The sequence below is a fragment of the Ambystoma mexicanum genome, chromosome 10, assembly GCF_040938575.1.
Source record: "Ambystoma mexicanum isolate Mex_15411 chromosome 10, UKY_AmexF1_1, whole genome shotgun sequence".
In the NCBI taxonomy this organism is placed as follows: Eukaryota; Metazoa; Chordata; class Amphibia; order Caudata; family Ambystomatidae; genus Ambystoma; species Ambystoma mexicanum.
In genome coordinates, this window is record NC_090932.1 from 590,343,993 (window position 1) to 590,359,236 (window position 15,244).

The 15,244-nt window shown below is 41.1% G+C and overlaps 1 protein-coding gene across 7 annotated transcripts in view; it reads right to left on the reverse strand.

Annotated features, from left to right (window-relative positions):
- KIF1A (kinesin family member 1A) overlaps positions 1–15,244 on the reverse strand; it is a 4,129,412-nt gene that overhangs the window by 1,521,488 nt on the left and 2,592,680 nt on the right. The window lies entirely within an intron of this gene.

Consider the following 15,244-nt stretch of genomic DNA (forward strand, 5'->3'; position numbering starts at 1 on the left):
AAATGAAAAGAATTGCATGGATTATGTACAGTAGTGGCCAATGTTTCCTCTAATTATTTTCTCAAAGTGCGGAAATGGTTGTGCTTTCGAGCGCACATTATTTTCCATGTGTGCACATTATTTGCAATCTGCAAAAAAGACCAGCATGTGTGATGAATCTAGTGAGATTATCACTGAAACCCCAGTATGGGCCTCCTCTCATGTGGCCAGGGAAAGGCAGCCGCTACCTGATCCTGACCATGGGGGTGGTAATATGTGGGAGGATCAAATGGCAGGGGACGCATATCAGGGGGAATTGGTGACCTCTTTAGCTCATGATTCCCCTATTCTTCCTGAATCATTGATGGAATATTGTAAAATAGAGAAAACTAATGTAACTGCTATGCAATCAATTATGGACTTCAAAATCCATAATGTCTGTGGGACTGGGGCGAGGAAGACGGGCCCAGAGTTAGTAAGGATCAAAGGTGCTATTGACCAGAATGTGCGGTCTAGTTGTTGTAGAGCAAGACACCTGAGCGGGACATTTAAACTCAGGAATGAGTTGCAGCTCGGAAGGAGAGAGACAGGAGGAGTAATAGAGGCAGAGGCAGTGCGGAGTGCTGTGATTCTCGCAGAAGGAAGAAAGCCAGCCGATGCCGACGCGAGAAATGAAGGCATGTGACATTGCAGAGTGCGCGCAGCAGGAGGAAGCATCAGAAAGGGAAGCCCAGCGTGTGGCGCTTCGATGTGCAAGAGGTCACGGACGTTGCACAGAGCTGTCCGAGCTGTCAGAGCTCCAGGGAAAAGCTGTGCAGTATGCTGAAGGTACGCAGGAGCTGGAAACAGAGTAGGCAGGGTGCAGGAATTCTGTCGCAGCAGCAGACAATGAAGCAGAGATGCCAAAGAAAACCAGTGAGTTGGCCTGAAGTTAAAGATGACCCCGGGGCACTCCGAGCAGGACAATTGATGGTAAACAATAACTCTGAATACCGAACAAATAAAGTGCAGAGGCAACAACAGCACAATCTCCCTTTCATGGGACACCAACTGGGGGAAACTTGTAACAGCATTGCCAATAGCCAAGAGGCTGTAAAGAAGAATTTAAGAGGCAACTTGGGCGCAATTCTCATTTCTCGAGCTTCCAGTTTGGGGAAACTGGAACCCCCATTACCAAGAGTCAAGAGGCCATTAAAAAGATGCAGCCATTGTTCTGCCCTCCTCACATAGGATACTGGTGTGGAGATTCTTGGAACAAATATTTCCACTAAGATCAATTGTATTTGTAGGAGTTTACTTCCTGGCATGTGAGTATACCAAAAAAGAAAAAGATGTTTAGAAGAAGTGTGTTTGTGGCAAAAAGGTGTGGTGGAAAGAACTTGTTATCGCCAATATCATTTTGACAGACTGTTGCATCACCAAGGTAGTTGCTATGCTATCCTGACAAAAGTATTCCATTGGAAGAATACATGTGACATGCTAATAATTGCTTTACATCCTGACAAACAAAAATTGCCTTTGTTATGAACTTGTGTTTAGAGAGAGAGAAACGTTTGCCTTACCAAGAAGGATACTTGAAGAACAACAGTTGTTTTGATTTGTGAACCATTTACCTTACCAAGAAGGATATTGCAGGACACAACTGCTTTGATTTATGAACAAATGTTTGTGAAAGAGACATTTACTTTATCAAGTGGAAGCATCCAGTGGATGGAAAATACCTTTTGTGTTACACTGAATAGAACTTTATTGAATCAGACTTTACCAAGGGTATTCCTGAATTGATCCAGGAGAAGGGAGACCCACCCTGATCACAAGGTGTACTTTCTAAAAACCAAAAGTTTTAATTGATATATTGTTTTGTTGAACTGAAGACCGCCAAATATTCCTTCTATATTTTTGTTCTATGTATTAGTGTGAGGGTCAGAGACTTTATGGACACTAGGTCATTTTTCTTTATTTTTAGTTGGCTAGGCAGTGAGATCCTTCTTAGGACAGGGAAAGACAGGCATTTATCTCATCCCTATTCATTTAATAAATGGCAAACATTGAGAAAATTAGAGACCCCTCACACAAGGTATGACACTTTGTGAGCATGCAGTTTGTTAGTTACCATCTTTGAAGAGCTTTGAAGAGAAATTCATCTTCCCAAACACTGCAATTCTTTACAAATCAGTGTAAAAGGTTCATCTTTCAACACTTTTTCAAAACATATAGGCTAAAACAAATATTTCTATAGGCGATTGCATGGAAAGCTCATTAACCAGTCTAAGACTTTGAGATCTGCCATAGTGCCTACCATAAGTACTACTGTTCAGAGAATAAAACGTGTATGCACATCAACACATTTTATAATCAGTATAAGCAACAGGTTTCATTTGTCGACATTGCTCAGAGACAATGCAGAAAGTAATTTATGCCATTGGAAAAAAACACTTGTGTATTATGAAAAACAATATCGCTTATCACTGATGTGGCTGTCAAAAACAATCAGACAGGATAAAATATTAGCAGATGGAATAATGGCATCTAAAAGGAAGGTGTCAGAAAACATGCCCGTGGGAGTCCATGTGCCACTTTAATGAAGTAATTCAAAAGAAGGAGAATATGTCTCAATGTATGTAAGGATGATCATTTAATCAGAATAACTGCAGCACAGAAAATGATGATCAGAATTCCTGGGCCTCTGCTTACTATCCACACTACATTGTCCTGTGAGTTTTGACAACACTTACTGAAAACCAGCATTACAGCCAAGAGGCATAACACCATCCTTTTTTACTCCCTAAAAACATATAAATGTGCCCAACAAAAACAGGATACAGTTAACATATAGGAACCTACCCATTTCTTCTACCCACATAGCTCCACTGATATTATTTTGAATCAGTGACCAGCAGTGCAGTTGCATATGCAGGAACTCTAATAATATTACTGCCCAATCTCAAGAGGAATTTAAGGGAAAAGAACATCTTTTAATAAGCATAAAATATCCCTAGTGGCAAAGCTAATTAGTTGTTCACTGAAAAATCATTTGATTCCAAGTAGGCGTAAAATCTTCAGAGCCCTACTTGTAACTCTAACATAGGAAGTGGAATGACAGGCCACATAATAAAGCTTATATTTATGCTCAGCCTTCTACACAAAATTAAACAAAATCTTACTGAGGTTTATTACCGAGCCCTGTTAAAGAAAATCACATATATTTGCCTTTAACGTTAAACGGACAGGTACAACAAAGTGAATGCCTTTTTATTTAACTGGGGACCCCTCTTCCACAAATAAACCAGATGCACGAAGATGCTAGAGGCAATACACGCAAAACACATGATTACATTGAAAAGCCGTCAGCAGCTGAACATAGAAAGAAGGAGAAGTTACAGTTTGCTAGACTGCTACTAGAGTTTCCTATCCTTTACCAAACAAATATCATATTTCCTTCACTGTACTTTACTGCTGAAATGTCTATCTTGGTTTTGAAAGTTGCTGATTTGTTCTTCACCCCAAAGAAGTGTTCTAATGCGCCCTTCCATCAGTGCCCCTCCAATACTAGTTGACAGGGTTCTGTAAAAGCTGAAGTGTTGTAGTAGTAAAACCCTCACTGGCATATTTGTATACCCACAATGCTTATCAAGCAAAGCATATTTATAGCCTCAACATGATATTATGTGCAGTTAAATCAGCATTTGCACAATTCTTTTGAAGTTCCTACAAGAGTGTTTTGAACATGCCCCACTCTTATATTTTTGGGTAGAATTATACAAGTGCTCAATGAAACCGTATTTCCATAGCAAGGAGTTAGCATATCATTTCTTAAGGTCTATGACCAATGGCACTCTGAAAACCTGGAAAGGATGCAGATTGTGTGAAACGCATTCTAGCTGTCTAAATATATATTGCCCTAATACTATATACAAATAATGCCATACATAGTTCATTTCCATTATACTTTGCATGCCAAGTACATGATATTGCAATTTTGCTCTCCACTTATAGGGTAATGTTAGCAATGCTAAAGTAGGAGACACTGAGCATGACATTTGCCTACTCAAAATCCTTAAAGGGAAAATTAATATTTGAGTTCTATAATGTGTTACTTTGCAAGGGGACCACTTTAAAGTGCTTGTATGCCGATGTACAAAGAAAATGGAGGAATAGGATAAAATTACACATCTAGGTAGCCTGCTTACTTACAGTCAGTGTCCGATATTTGAGCTTATAGTTGGGTTACATAGCTTATCTGACGCTTTTGCTATGGCATCATTAGTAACAGAATTTCTGTTGCTTTTAAGTTATTTATTTTCTAACAAACATAAAACATGTGGGTCTAGGTACAAGTCTGCTAACGTTTCACAGGGCCAAGGTAGGCAGAGGCACAGCTGTCCAACAATATCTTGATGTGTCCGGGGCGGAAGTTAGAGTGATAAGATGTAAGTGTGCCAGACTCAAGTACAGGCACTCCCCCCTGCAAGTTACAATGGTTACAAAAAGTACCACATTTTTAGTGCTTTCTGGAAGGCCCGGTAGAATTGTTCTGCTCATAAGGAGGGTGGAAGCATGTTCCAATATGTGGCTTCCATGGTAGGGAAGCTCGCACCTCTGGCTTCAACTCTTTTAAATTACAGCTGGACAAGACGGTGCATGTAGGCTGATCTGGTAGGTCTTGTGGAGTGGACTTTGTGATTTTCTGTGAGAGGTATGAGAGGGCAGAGTTGGAGAGGCATTTGTGCATGATTGAGAGAGTTTTGAAGAGGATTAGATCCCTAATTGGGAGCCACTCCACATTCTTTCTTGCCATGGTGATGTGTACTTTTTTCAGGATGTTGAGTGCTGCTCGGATTGCATTGTTTTGAATAACCTGAGTCTGGTGGATATCGCGCACTGAGGTGCCCATGAATAAGGGATTACAGTGAACAAGCCTTGAGCCAATAACGGCCTGAGCCATTGTCAGGCATATGTCAGGGGAAACAAATGGTGTGGAGGCATTAATCAATTTGGTTGTGTAGGCCGTGGAGGAGGCAATGGCGTTAACTTGATGGGTTAAGGAGAATGTGGCATCCAGTTATACTCCCAGTGTTTTTTACTGCCAGGGTGACTGGGATGACAGTGCCATCAATATTAAAAGGATACATATTGGGTGTTGCGGTTCTTCGGCACTGCAGGTGGCCCGACCAGGAGGATCTCTGTCTTAACATTAAGACAGAGGTAGTGCATGGCCATCCAGAGCTGGATAGATCGGTAAACTGTGTTTAAGGAATCTGAGTCTTCCATGTAGTTGCCAGAGAGAGGGAGGAAGATTTGAGTGTCATCCGCGTAACTGGCATAAGATATACCAATAGAATGTAAAAGTTAGAGAGGGGTTTCATGAATATATTGAACAGGATGCATGAACCTTGTGGCACACCACAAGAGATGGGTGCCGGCAGGGCACTGGTATTGTCAGCGAAAACTCTGATGGCACTTTCCTCCAGGAAGGAGGCAATCCATGCCATAGCTTTGTGCGAAAAATTATCTGCCAGGTTTAGGTGCTGGCAAAGGATCTTGTGGTTGACTAGGTCAAATGCTGCTGAGAGGTCTAGGAGTGTCAAGCTTGTTTTTCAGGTCTAGCAGGGACGACTCTGTTTTGTGGCCTGGCCGGAATCCGGACTGATGCATTTCTAGAATTTGGTTGGCTTCCAGATTTTGCTGAATTTGCAGATATGCCGCTCTATGTAGGATTTTCAGCAGAATGGGTCTGTACCCTTATTGTTATAGGTCTGTTATGTGCTGCAGCAGGGCCAAAGGAGGGTATGTTCAGTAACGGCAGAACCCAAGCTTCCTTAAGGCAAGTGGGGACTTGGCTGGTGGTGAAGAAGTACTGAGAAAAGTTGTGATAACGGGTACTAAGGCCTCAGCGCAGTCTTGGATTATGGTGGGTGCTCATGCAAGGGGTGTAGTGCTACAAGTGGGGAGAGGTCTCTTACTTGGAGCTTGCTCAAGATACATCCTGGAATTGCTATTCCTCTGTCTCTTGGCACTGGCAGTGAGATGCAAACTTGTGCGTTCACTTAGGCATGAGCTTCTCCTGTCTGTAGAGGGGGCAGGGGTGAGATGCAGATCGGAGGCTCATAATGGGGCCCTGGTTCAGGGAATGAAAAAGCGTGTCAAGGAGAGTCAGGTGTCGCTTAGTGAGATTATGGTCATCCTTAGGAGTTTTAGGTGCAGCTGGCTGTGTAGACCGGCTGCCAGAGAGTCTTGAATTCCTGTGGGAGGAGGAGATGTATATTTCCTCTGTTGCTCTCAGGGGAGTTTGTTGCCCACGTTGTGCCATAAGGGGCGACAGCTGGTTCCTGATAATGCGTGGTGTTCTTAAGGATGTTGAGGATGTGGTAAGGCCGGTGCGGGGTAGGAGTGATAGAGCGCTTGCTGCTGCAGTTCGGATATGGGTTTTTAAAGCCACGCCTGCATACTAGGGTAAGGGTAATGTAAATAGGCTAAACCAGAAGATCACGACTAGTTAGAATAAATTTGCTTTATTTTGAGAGAAAGACAAAGTTATGTACTTACTGTGGCTTGTGCCACAATACATAACAGGTGGAAAGTGTCTGTGTGTGCTGCTAAAACTCCCAGAAGGAAGCTGGGCAAGCGCACACATGCACGACTTAGAGGGAACATACCACCACTGTAAATGTGTCTATGCACAAAAGGGTATATTCTGAGCTTTTAATGCATTACATGAGTAAGATGGCTAGAAGGGAGTATCGGAGATGCCTATATTTCCACCCCCTTAACATGGTCCCTTGTAAAAAAAAACGTTTTCACTGTATTGAAGCGAAGCACCTGTTCTTTCATTCCGTACAGCAAAAAAAGTGTTTAAACAACTGCGGCCAATCTGTTTTTTTTAGCTCTACCTCTAAGGTGGAGGTCACAAAGGGTGGATTTTCTGCAGACGTTCTCCCTAAAATACAGCAGAATACTGCTGGTGTTATTTGATCAAACCCTAAATTAGGTGGATTGTAAAATTGGCGGTATTTGCGTAAATACTGCAGATTTCACTTTTTTCCCCCAAATGTGAATGATCCCCTAGGTCTGAAAATGCTTTTCACTGTCTTGTCAAGAACGCTATTATTTGGCAAAAAAAGACACACATGCAAATCAACAAAAGATTCAGATTTATAGATACAAGGTCACATGAACAAAGAGACATTCTTCAACTATACTTTACACAGCCACAAATGCACTCAAAGACATCACCATAGTCACGGAAACTGAAACAAACACTAACACATACAGAGAAACACACGTACAAACTTGACCTTCCATGAAAACACCAATAAATATAATAGGTCAGTCTTGCCCCCTCTCCAACACCAGATACTAGGCAGGCTCGCCTCACAGTTCCTTCTGCTTTCATGAATTGAAATATGCAGCCAACATTCCAAGAAAGTACAAATAGAGAGCGTAATAAAAGGCAAGTGCCCTTGGCATCTTTTACTCTGAGTTGTCCAAGTGCAGACTTACTAGCCACAATTACCAGCAAGTCCTCGGCCATAGCATCTTGTTGTGTGCAGCAGAGGCTGAATGGGAAATCGAGACCGTCTACTATCTACATGCAAGCAAATCTGGGTAAGCAACGTGTGGGCAATGCAAAAAGGTGAGGCCAATGTAAGGGAAGAGAAGGGAAGGGAAGGGGATCCAGTTAATGGTTAAAGGATGGAGCAAAGGGGGAACAGACGTCTGAAAGTTAATTGTAAGGAACGGAGTGAAGAGGCCTTAAGGATGTGGGACAAGGGAAGGGCACAACAGGGTGATGGGTAGGGAAAATAAGGTACATGAGACAGAGGTACAAATCTGAAAAGGTAGATGGGCAGGTTTATTTACTGTTGCAGAGATCTGTACCTGATTTTTATACCACTGCACCCTTTTATTGTGGGACTAGATTGGCCCCTTTCTTTTTTTCTGACACTGATGCATACTTGCTTTAGGAACATATGTTTGAATTAAGGGTATTTTTCAGGTTGCTTTCTGATGTGACTTGGTGTTTTAAAAGTAGACACAGTGATATAGACTAAGAGTATAAGTATAGTAAGTACTCATTATAATTATAATCTACCTCTGTACATTTAAGTGTATTATTAGATAGTTTTGCCTCAGAATAAAGACGATTAAGAGGTTTCACTTTTGTAGAAACATTGGTGTCTTGAAAGGCAGATTTATTAAACAGTGTACTGGTTTATCCCTGGAATAACAACTTGGCAGAAAGTGTTCTGTTGGTTCTAACATTGAAGATAGAATAGGAGAAGACAACGTCTCCCCTGGTCACTAAATTGGAAACTGTGGAACCGGGAAGGCAGGGCACAAATCCCCACCTTCAACCATTATGTGATCCTGAGCAACTCACTCATCATCACTGTGACTTATTTTCCTTAACTATCTATAGCGAAAGTCCCACTCAAATGGGTTTATAATAACACAGCCACGGTAGTGGGTGTGTAGTTATGGTTAAGTTGCTGTTTCCATAGGTAGAGCACTTTTTGGTTGGCCTATAACTCCGCTCCCCCTGGACGAATCCTCACTAAACTTTGCAAAAAAAGTATATGGGCCACTTTTTTTGCCATAGACTGAATGGGGGGAAAACTTTGCGCACGGCTACAGGCCAAACCACTGGACGGATTTTCACCAAATTTGCAGCAGGGGCAGAGGCTTGATCCCGAAAGCGTGCTTTTGTAAATTTGGTGACAATCCGTGCAGTACTTTTCTTTAAAATGACCAAAAAGTAGGTCTAAAAAAATTAGTGATATCTATGTCCGCTCCGCGGTCACACTTCCCAGTTCGCTCTGCGGACAAGATACCGATTGGCCAAGGGGCTGGCGTCATGACCGCGGACATGCAACGTCTCTGCCGATTGGCTGCAGTGAGCCGTGTTCTGCGTCAGATTGTTTGGATGCGCACGACATCTTGGATCCTCTGACAGCGCAGCGGCGACCAGCAGAAAAATGCTATTTCGAAAACTCTTTTGCTGTGTCAGAGTGCTTGGGGAGGTTCAGACAGTAAGAGATGAGTGAAAAAATGTATTTCTTCAGGCGGTAGGTGTTAATTATGTATTCCCTATGCCCGCATTGTTCGGGATGTTTGTAAGTACAGAAAATGAGGGGTCTCATAAGGGTAGTATTTCAGTCCGTGTTGTGCGCAGGCAACTTGAAAGTGTTCTAAGGACACCCGTGGTGTTAGCGAACATTGAAATTGAGTACATGCTGTAATTAAATTATTTTTTTCTATGGGTGTGCTATTGATTTGTACGCCGCCAAGAGTCTTGAATGCATGGCCGAAGGCCATACTTCCAAGACTGTAGGCCCTGACCACAACCACCGCAGCATGTCACACCCATGGATGCACCTGTAGTATTGCTTATCGATCAGATGGTTGTGGGGAGTGTGTACAGTGTTGGGTGGATGGCCAAAGGCCATGCACCCAACAACAAAGTTATAAGCACTGGAGGTATAAGCCACTGTACACCCATACATTGTAATATCTATGGACATACAGTTAGGAGTCTGGCCACAACCACTAAAGCATACCACACCTATAGATACACCCGTACGACCGCACATCTCTCAAGTGGTTGTGGGGAGGGCCTGAAGTCTTGGATGCATGGACGAAGGACATGCACCCAAGACCAAACTTATAAGGTCTAAAGTTATAAGCCAACATGGGTTTTATATAGTGCAGTGGTTGTGGGCAGGACGTAGACTTTTGGGTGCATGGCTGCAGGCTGTAGGCAATACACCCAAGACTGTAGTGCCTGCTCACAAGCACTGCAGGATATCATATTCATACATCACACCAATACATTTGACTATGTATCTGGTAGGTGTGGGCAGGGGCTAGAGTCCTGGGTACAAATTGAGTACATGCTACAATTATAATGTTTCATTCTATGGGTGTGCTAATGATTTATAAGCGACCATGGGTGTAATATGCTGCGGTGCTTGTGGCCAGGGCCTAGAGTTTTGGGTGCATGGCTGTAGGCTGTAGGCCATACTTCCAAGACTCTAGGCCCTGGCCACAACCACTGCAGCATGTCACAGCAATGGATACAACTGTAGTATTGCTTATGAATCAGATGGTTGTGGAGAGTGTGTAGAGACTCCACCACAACCACCTGAGTGATGTGCGATACTACGGGTGTATCTATAGGTGTCGTATGCTGCAGTGGATGTGGCCAGAGTCTAGACTCTTAGCTGTATGTCCATATATATTGCAATGGATGGGTGTGCAGTAGTTTATGACTGTAGTGCTTATAACTTTGTTCTTGGGTGCATGGCCAAAGGACATGCTCCCAAAACCAACTTTATACGTAGTGAAATTAGAAGGCACAATGGGTGCGATATGCTGTGGTGGTTCTGGCCAGGATCCAGAGTCATAAGCAGTGAGGTAATAAGTGAACATGGGTGTGCTGTCGTGCGGTGGTTGTGTGCACGACCTAGCGTCTTGGGTGCATGGCTGCAGAACATACACCCAAGAGGAAACTTATAAGTAGTGAAATTACAAGCACCATGGTTTTCATATGCTGCGATGGTTGTGGGTAGGACCTATAGTCTTGGTTGCTTGGCCGTAGGGTGTAAGTGGTAGGTTATACATCGAAGACGCTAGGCCCAGCTTATAGCCACTGCACCATATTACTGCCACAGATTAGATGTGTACATTTGAATATGTATGACATGACTGTAATTAGACTTACTGTTTACTTTGTTCAGAATCCATATATGTCTTAGATGACTTTAGTACTTGGCTGAAATATCCTTTTTTAATTTCTGTGATAAGAGAAAAAAGCATGTTAGTGTTTGCATTTTATGAAGACTTATTACATTGTATAATAGACAGTTTAGCTTTTTATTTACCCTCATATTTAGTTTACAAACCAGTGCACTGTGCATTTTGCTCAGTTTCTGTGTTTGTTTTTCAAATCCTTGGGTCTGGGGGAAAAAAAATCTTGTTGGATAAAAAAAAGCTTTATTTGCTATGCTACAAAATATTTCTTTTTTTCTTTGAGTGTTTCCTTGTTCTTTCTGATTAATGTTATGTCTGTTGCCTTGTTGGAGATTTTTAACAACAGTTAGATACCTGTTGGCGTATTCTAACTGTGCATTTGTTGTTACAGATCTGTGGTATTCATTTATCTGTGTCGGTGTTATACACTCTTGGGCAGTTAGATACCTGTTGCCATATTCTGTGTATAGTCTTTTACTTGATTTTTTGGTAATGTTGAAGTACACATTAGTTATTAAATTTTGGCTTTAAGAAGATTAAATATGCATTTGTAAGACTAGCTGGAAATCTCTGCTTTAGAGTAATAGTGCTATCATTACATTCCAACCATCCATATTTCTTTTTAATGTATGCAGTGTAGTGACCTGCATTGGTTGTAGCTCCTGCGTGGTAGATTATACCTATTGTTGTAAAGGTTTTCTTTCCAAGTCAAGTGACACTTGACCGTGTGTGAATCCAGTCAGCTTGCAGTTGTTTTTGGTACCATCTGCATTATAACATAGAAGCATAAGTATTATGTAGTTACTATGTGCTTGTATCAGAAAGGTGGAGCGATTGTCTGAATTGCACAAAGTACATAATCTGCCATGGTTTGCATTCTGTACAAATTGCTGAAATGGAATGGATTAACAACTAGGTATGGATACATACACAAAGCGTTCATTAGGGATTTGTTCCTGTGTCACATTGTTGCAGAGAGTGCATGTATGTTTTCACATGTATGAAATCTGGAAGATTTCATTTATAGGTATGTTTTTGTTGTCCAGCACTTGTAGTAAGTACATTAGAAATTCTTGTGGATCTTCTTGTGAGTTTATAGTGAATTTCACCATTCCAGCACAGTAGTCCAATTCTTGTCTTATTCCATGAACACTATACGTGTTGTCAGGATTGTGTGTTGCATTTCTATGCAGGACTAACATTTGCAAACACAATTGTTCTGTACTGTGTAAGTAAATATTGTTAACAATTGGTGGCAATTGAAATATAATATTCATTGCTACATTTACATAGCAACTTACACCAGTTTTTGAAAATTTGAATGGACCAGCTAGTTCTGTATCTGAGTGCTTTTTTCGGAGTTTCTCTTCCTTCTTTGAAGAAGTACCTGGTTTACTTTCCCTAATAGGTTCTTCTTTGCTTGTGGTAATTGATTAAGTTTTAGCTTCTTTTGTTTTCTTTGAAGGATTTGCAGTCAGATTCTGTTGCATTTCTGTTTAAATTAGTTTTCTTTTACCACGTTTTACTTTTTCTGGAACAGGATATTGTTTCAGTTGGGGGGTGTACAGTGAACGCAGTCTATTATATTCTACAATGCAAGGAATATCAGCGTTCAGTTTACTTGCATCAAGGTTGATTAGAAATAGACTGTGAAGTGTACGTAAGCATGATAGTGCTACGTAGCTCATGCCTTCTTTAAAGACTGTCTTTCCTATATCTATCAATGCTTTGTATAGGGTTAGACCTTGGGATTTATGAATGGTGACTGCATATGCAAGAATTAGAGAAAACTGTTCTCTGCATACATACATGTCTTTGAAGAGAAGGAATCGAGCAGTTGAGCGCCCTATCCTTTTCACTTCTGAAAATTTGTCAAAACGAATATTGACAAACTGAATGTTGTTGTCATGTGGGTATGTTTGAAAGCCAACAACTGTACCCAGTGCCCCATTAACTAGCCCTTGTTCCACGTCAAGGTTACGTTTAAGCATTATTCTACAATTTAAGGATAATTTTAATATTTTTTCCAACGCAGCTGTGTTGGAGATTGAATTTTCTAAGCTATTTAGTCTTGTTGTGGCTTGCTCACACATGGGTAGTGTCATGCCATGTACGTCTAGTTTGTCTGTGGCGCAAATTTCCATTATTGGTTGCATTTCTTTATTTAACATTGTTTCATTGTATTTGAAACAGCTTGCAAGAGTTGGCATTAAGGCCATACAATTGACATTTTTGTGTGCTAATTGTTCCATAACATCAGTAGCACATGCATTATCGCCATAAAGTGCATGAATGTGCCGGTTTTTCAATATTGCTTGTGCTTCTTGAGCTAGTACACCAACTCTAATACTTTTTAAGATGTTGGCATAAGTGAGATCTGCAGATTGCTGCATGTTTTCTGTTAATTCTCTGTATTGGAAATGTTGCCAAAGTTTGGCATTTCCTATGCTGCCAACAGTTTTACAGCAGAGTTTGTGTCCTAAGCTTTTAAAAATAGGTTCACCTTTCACTGGAGTCAATTGTAGAAGATATGATATGATATGATAGGTTATTTATAACGCGCTTAATACCCAGAGGTTTCTAAGCACGGACCCAGGGATCGAACCTGTGTTGCTCCGTGTCGTCTTGTTTCCAAGTCGAGCACGCTGCCGCTGAGCTATCCTCCTGGGACTCTCCGAAAATGATAATGTGTTTCCCTGCAAAGATTTCTTCATAGTTTGTTTTAAATACTTCTTGCAATCTGAGGTGAATCAAAGCCAACATTAGGTTGGAGACCATGCTCACTTAATCTATTAGTAGCATTTTCATTTGTTTTAATACTCTGCGTAGTTCCATTGCAGCTTCTGCAGAACGTTTGTAATAGTCTAATTTGTTTTGGTGTTCTACTGGAAGGAGTAGTAATCGGTGTAAAGGGACACCGCCTATGTTGTAGGCAGTTAAACCTGACCTGTGGGGGCAGTTATAACAGCTGACAGTTTGTTGTTTGTCAATTGTTGAAGGAACTTGCTGATGATTTTGATCAAGAATGTTTTTCCTGACCTAGCTTCACCACTGACGTACAGCAGTATAGGTTTGTAATTTTGGCAGGTACATTCTTTATTTTCGTGTTGTACACCATGTGCAATTTGTTTTGTTACGTCTTCAAAAATGGTGTGCAGATCTTTGTTAGGTTTTGCTTGTTGTACAGTTAAGTCTTATATATCTTCTTGATAGTGACACATGGTGTTTTCCACTTCTGTCATAGCAAATTCTGCCTCATTTCCTATTAGTGGCTGTCCTAGTGGTTTGTGGCTTCCTCTTACAGAAGGTTCACTACTGTCGGAAGAGTCCTTATCTAGTTGGGCCTGAAGTTCTTCTTCGTGTTGCTGTTCATTGTGCAACATTGTTTTGTACTGCGTAAAGTTCACATCGGTGATAGCGCTTTCATTTGCTTTGAAAGCATCTTCATAGCAGTCATAGTTATCTAGTATCTCTTCCTCTTTTCTCCATGGTTTAAAAAGTTGTAGCAGAGACATGTAATATAGTTCTTTCTGTTGAGGAGTTTTTAATGACAATTTGACATGATTAATTAAGCTTCGTTTGGTAAGTTTCACTAAGCTGCCTTCACAATCTGTCACTCTATATCTACATTTGCTTTCATTGGGTTTTATATTATTTTTGTATGCAAAGTTTAGAGCTATGTGGTATAGACACATGTTTTCTAAGGTGCTACTCCTGTTCGGATAGTATGTGTCCAGTAAATTGTTTTTTAAAATGTCTTGGCTGTTGGGATAATTTCTGGCATTTTCTATATCCTCATATGATTTCATAACTCTTTTTCTAGATTTAGCAGGACCAAGACTTAGCCATACTATGTTGTCTGATTTTCCATACAAAGCAGTATCGATTAAAAGATCTGCCGCTTCATAGGCACCACATTCTCTATGAGAGAGCATTTTTATGCCTCGGGTGTACAATTTGTGAGATAGTGTTTTGTCTGATGATAGGTCATCCCAGAGGTCTTGAAGATCTGTTTTTTCTGCTTTTGTTAAGTAGGCTGTAACATATTGTGCAACAGCAGTGGAATTGTCTGCAATGTACTGCACATCTATGTTTGCATTCCATAGGAGGGCAATGATTGCATTGTAATCATTGATATATTTTGATTCTTCTGTTCTTTTCATGTAATACGTGTTCTTAGGTGATTTACCTTTAACACTATGTCGAACTGAAGACATGAAGTTGTTCACTTCACCTGTTTCTGTAACTGGTCTAGGGAAACCAAAGCGGCATTTGGTGTAGTATCTCCCTTTGTTTTTGTATTCACAATGACAATATTTGCCACATTTGTGTCTTTGAAATTGTAAAATCTGCCCATGCAGGTCACTATGTGTCCGCTGTGAAGGGATTTCATAAGTTACATATTTTTGAATGAACTGCAGAACAGTGGCATCACTGTCGTGGCCAAATCTAGGTGCACCTTTGAACCATAAAAGCATGTGACTATGTGGTGCTCCTCTCGTTTGGTATTCTTTTC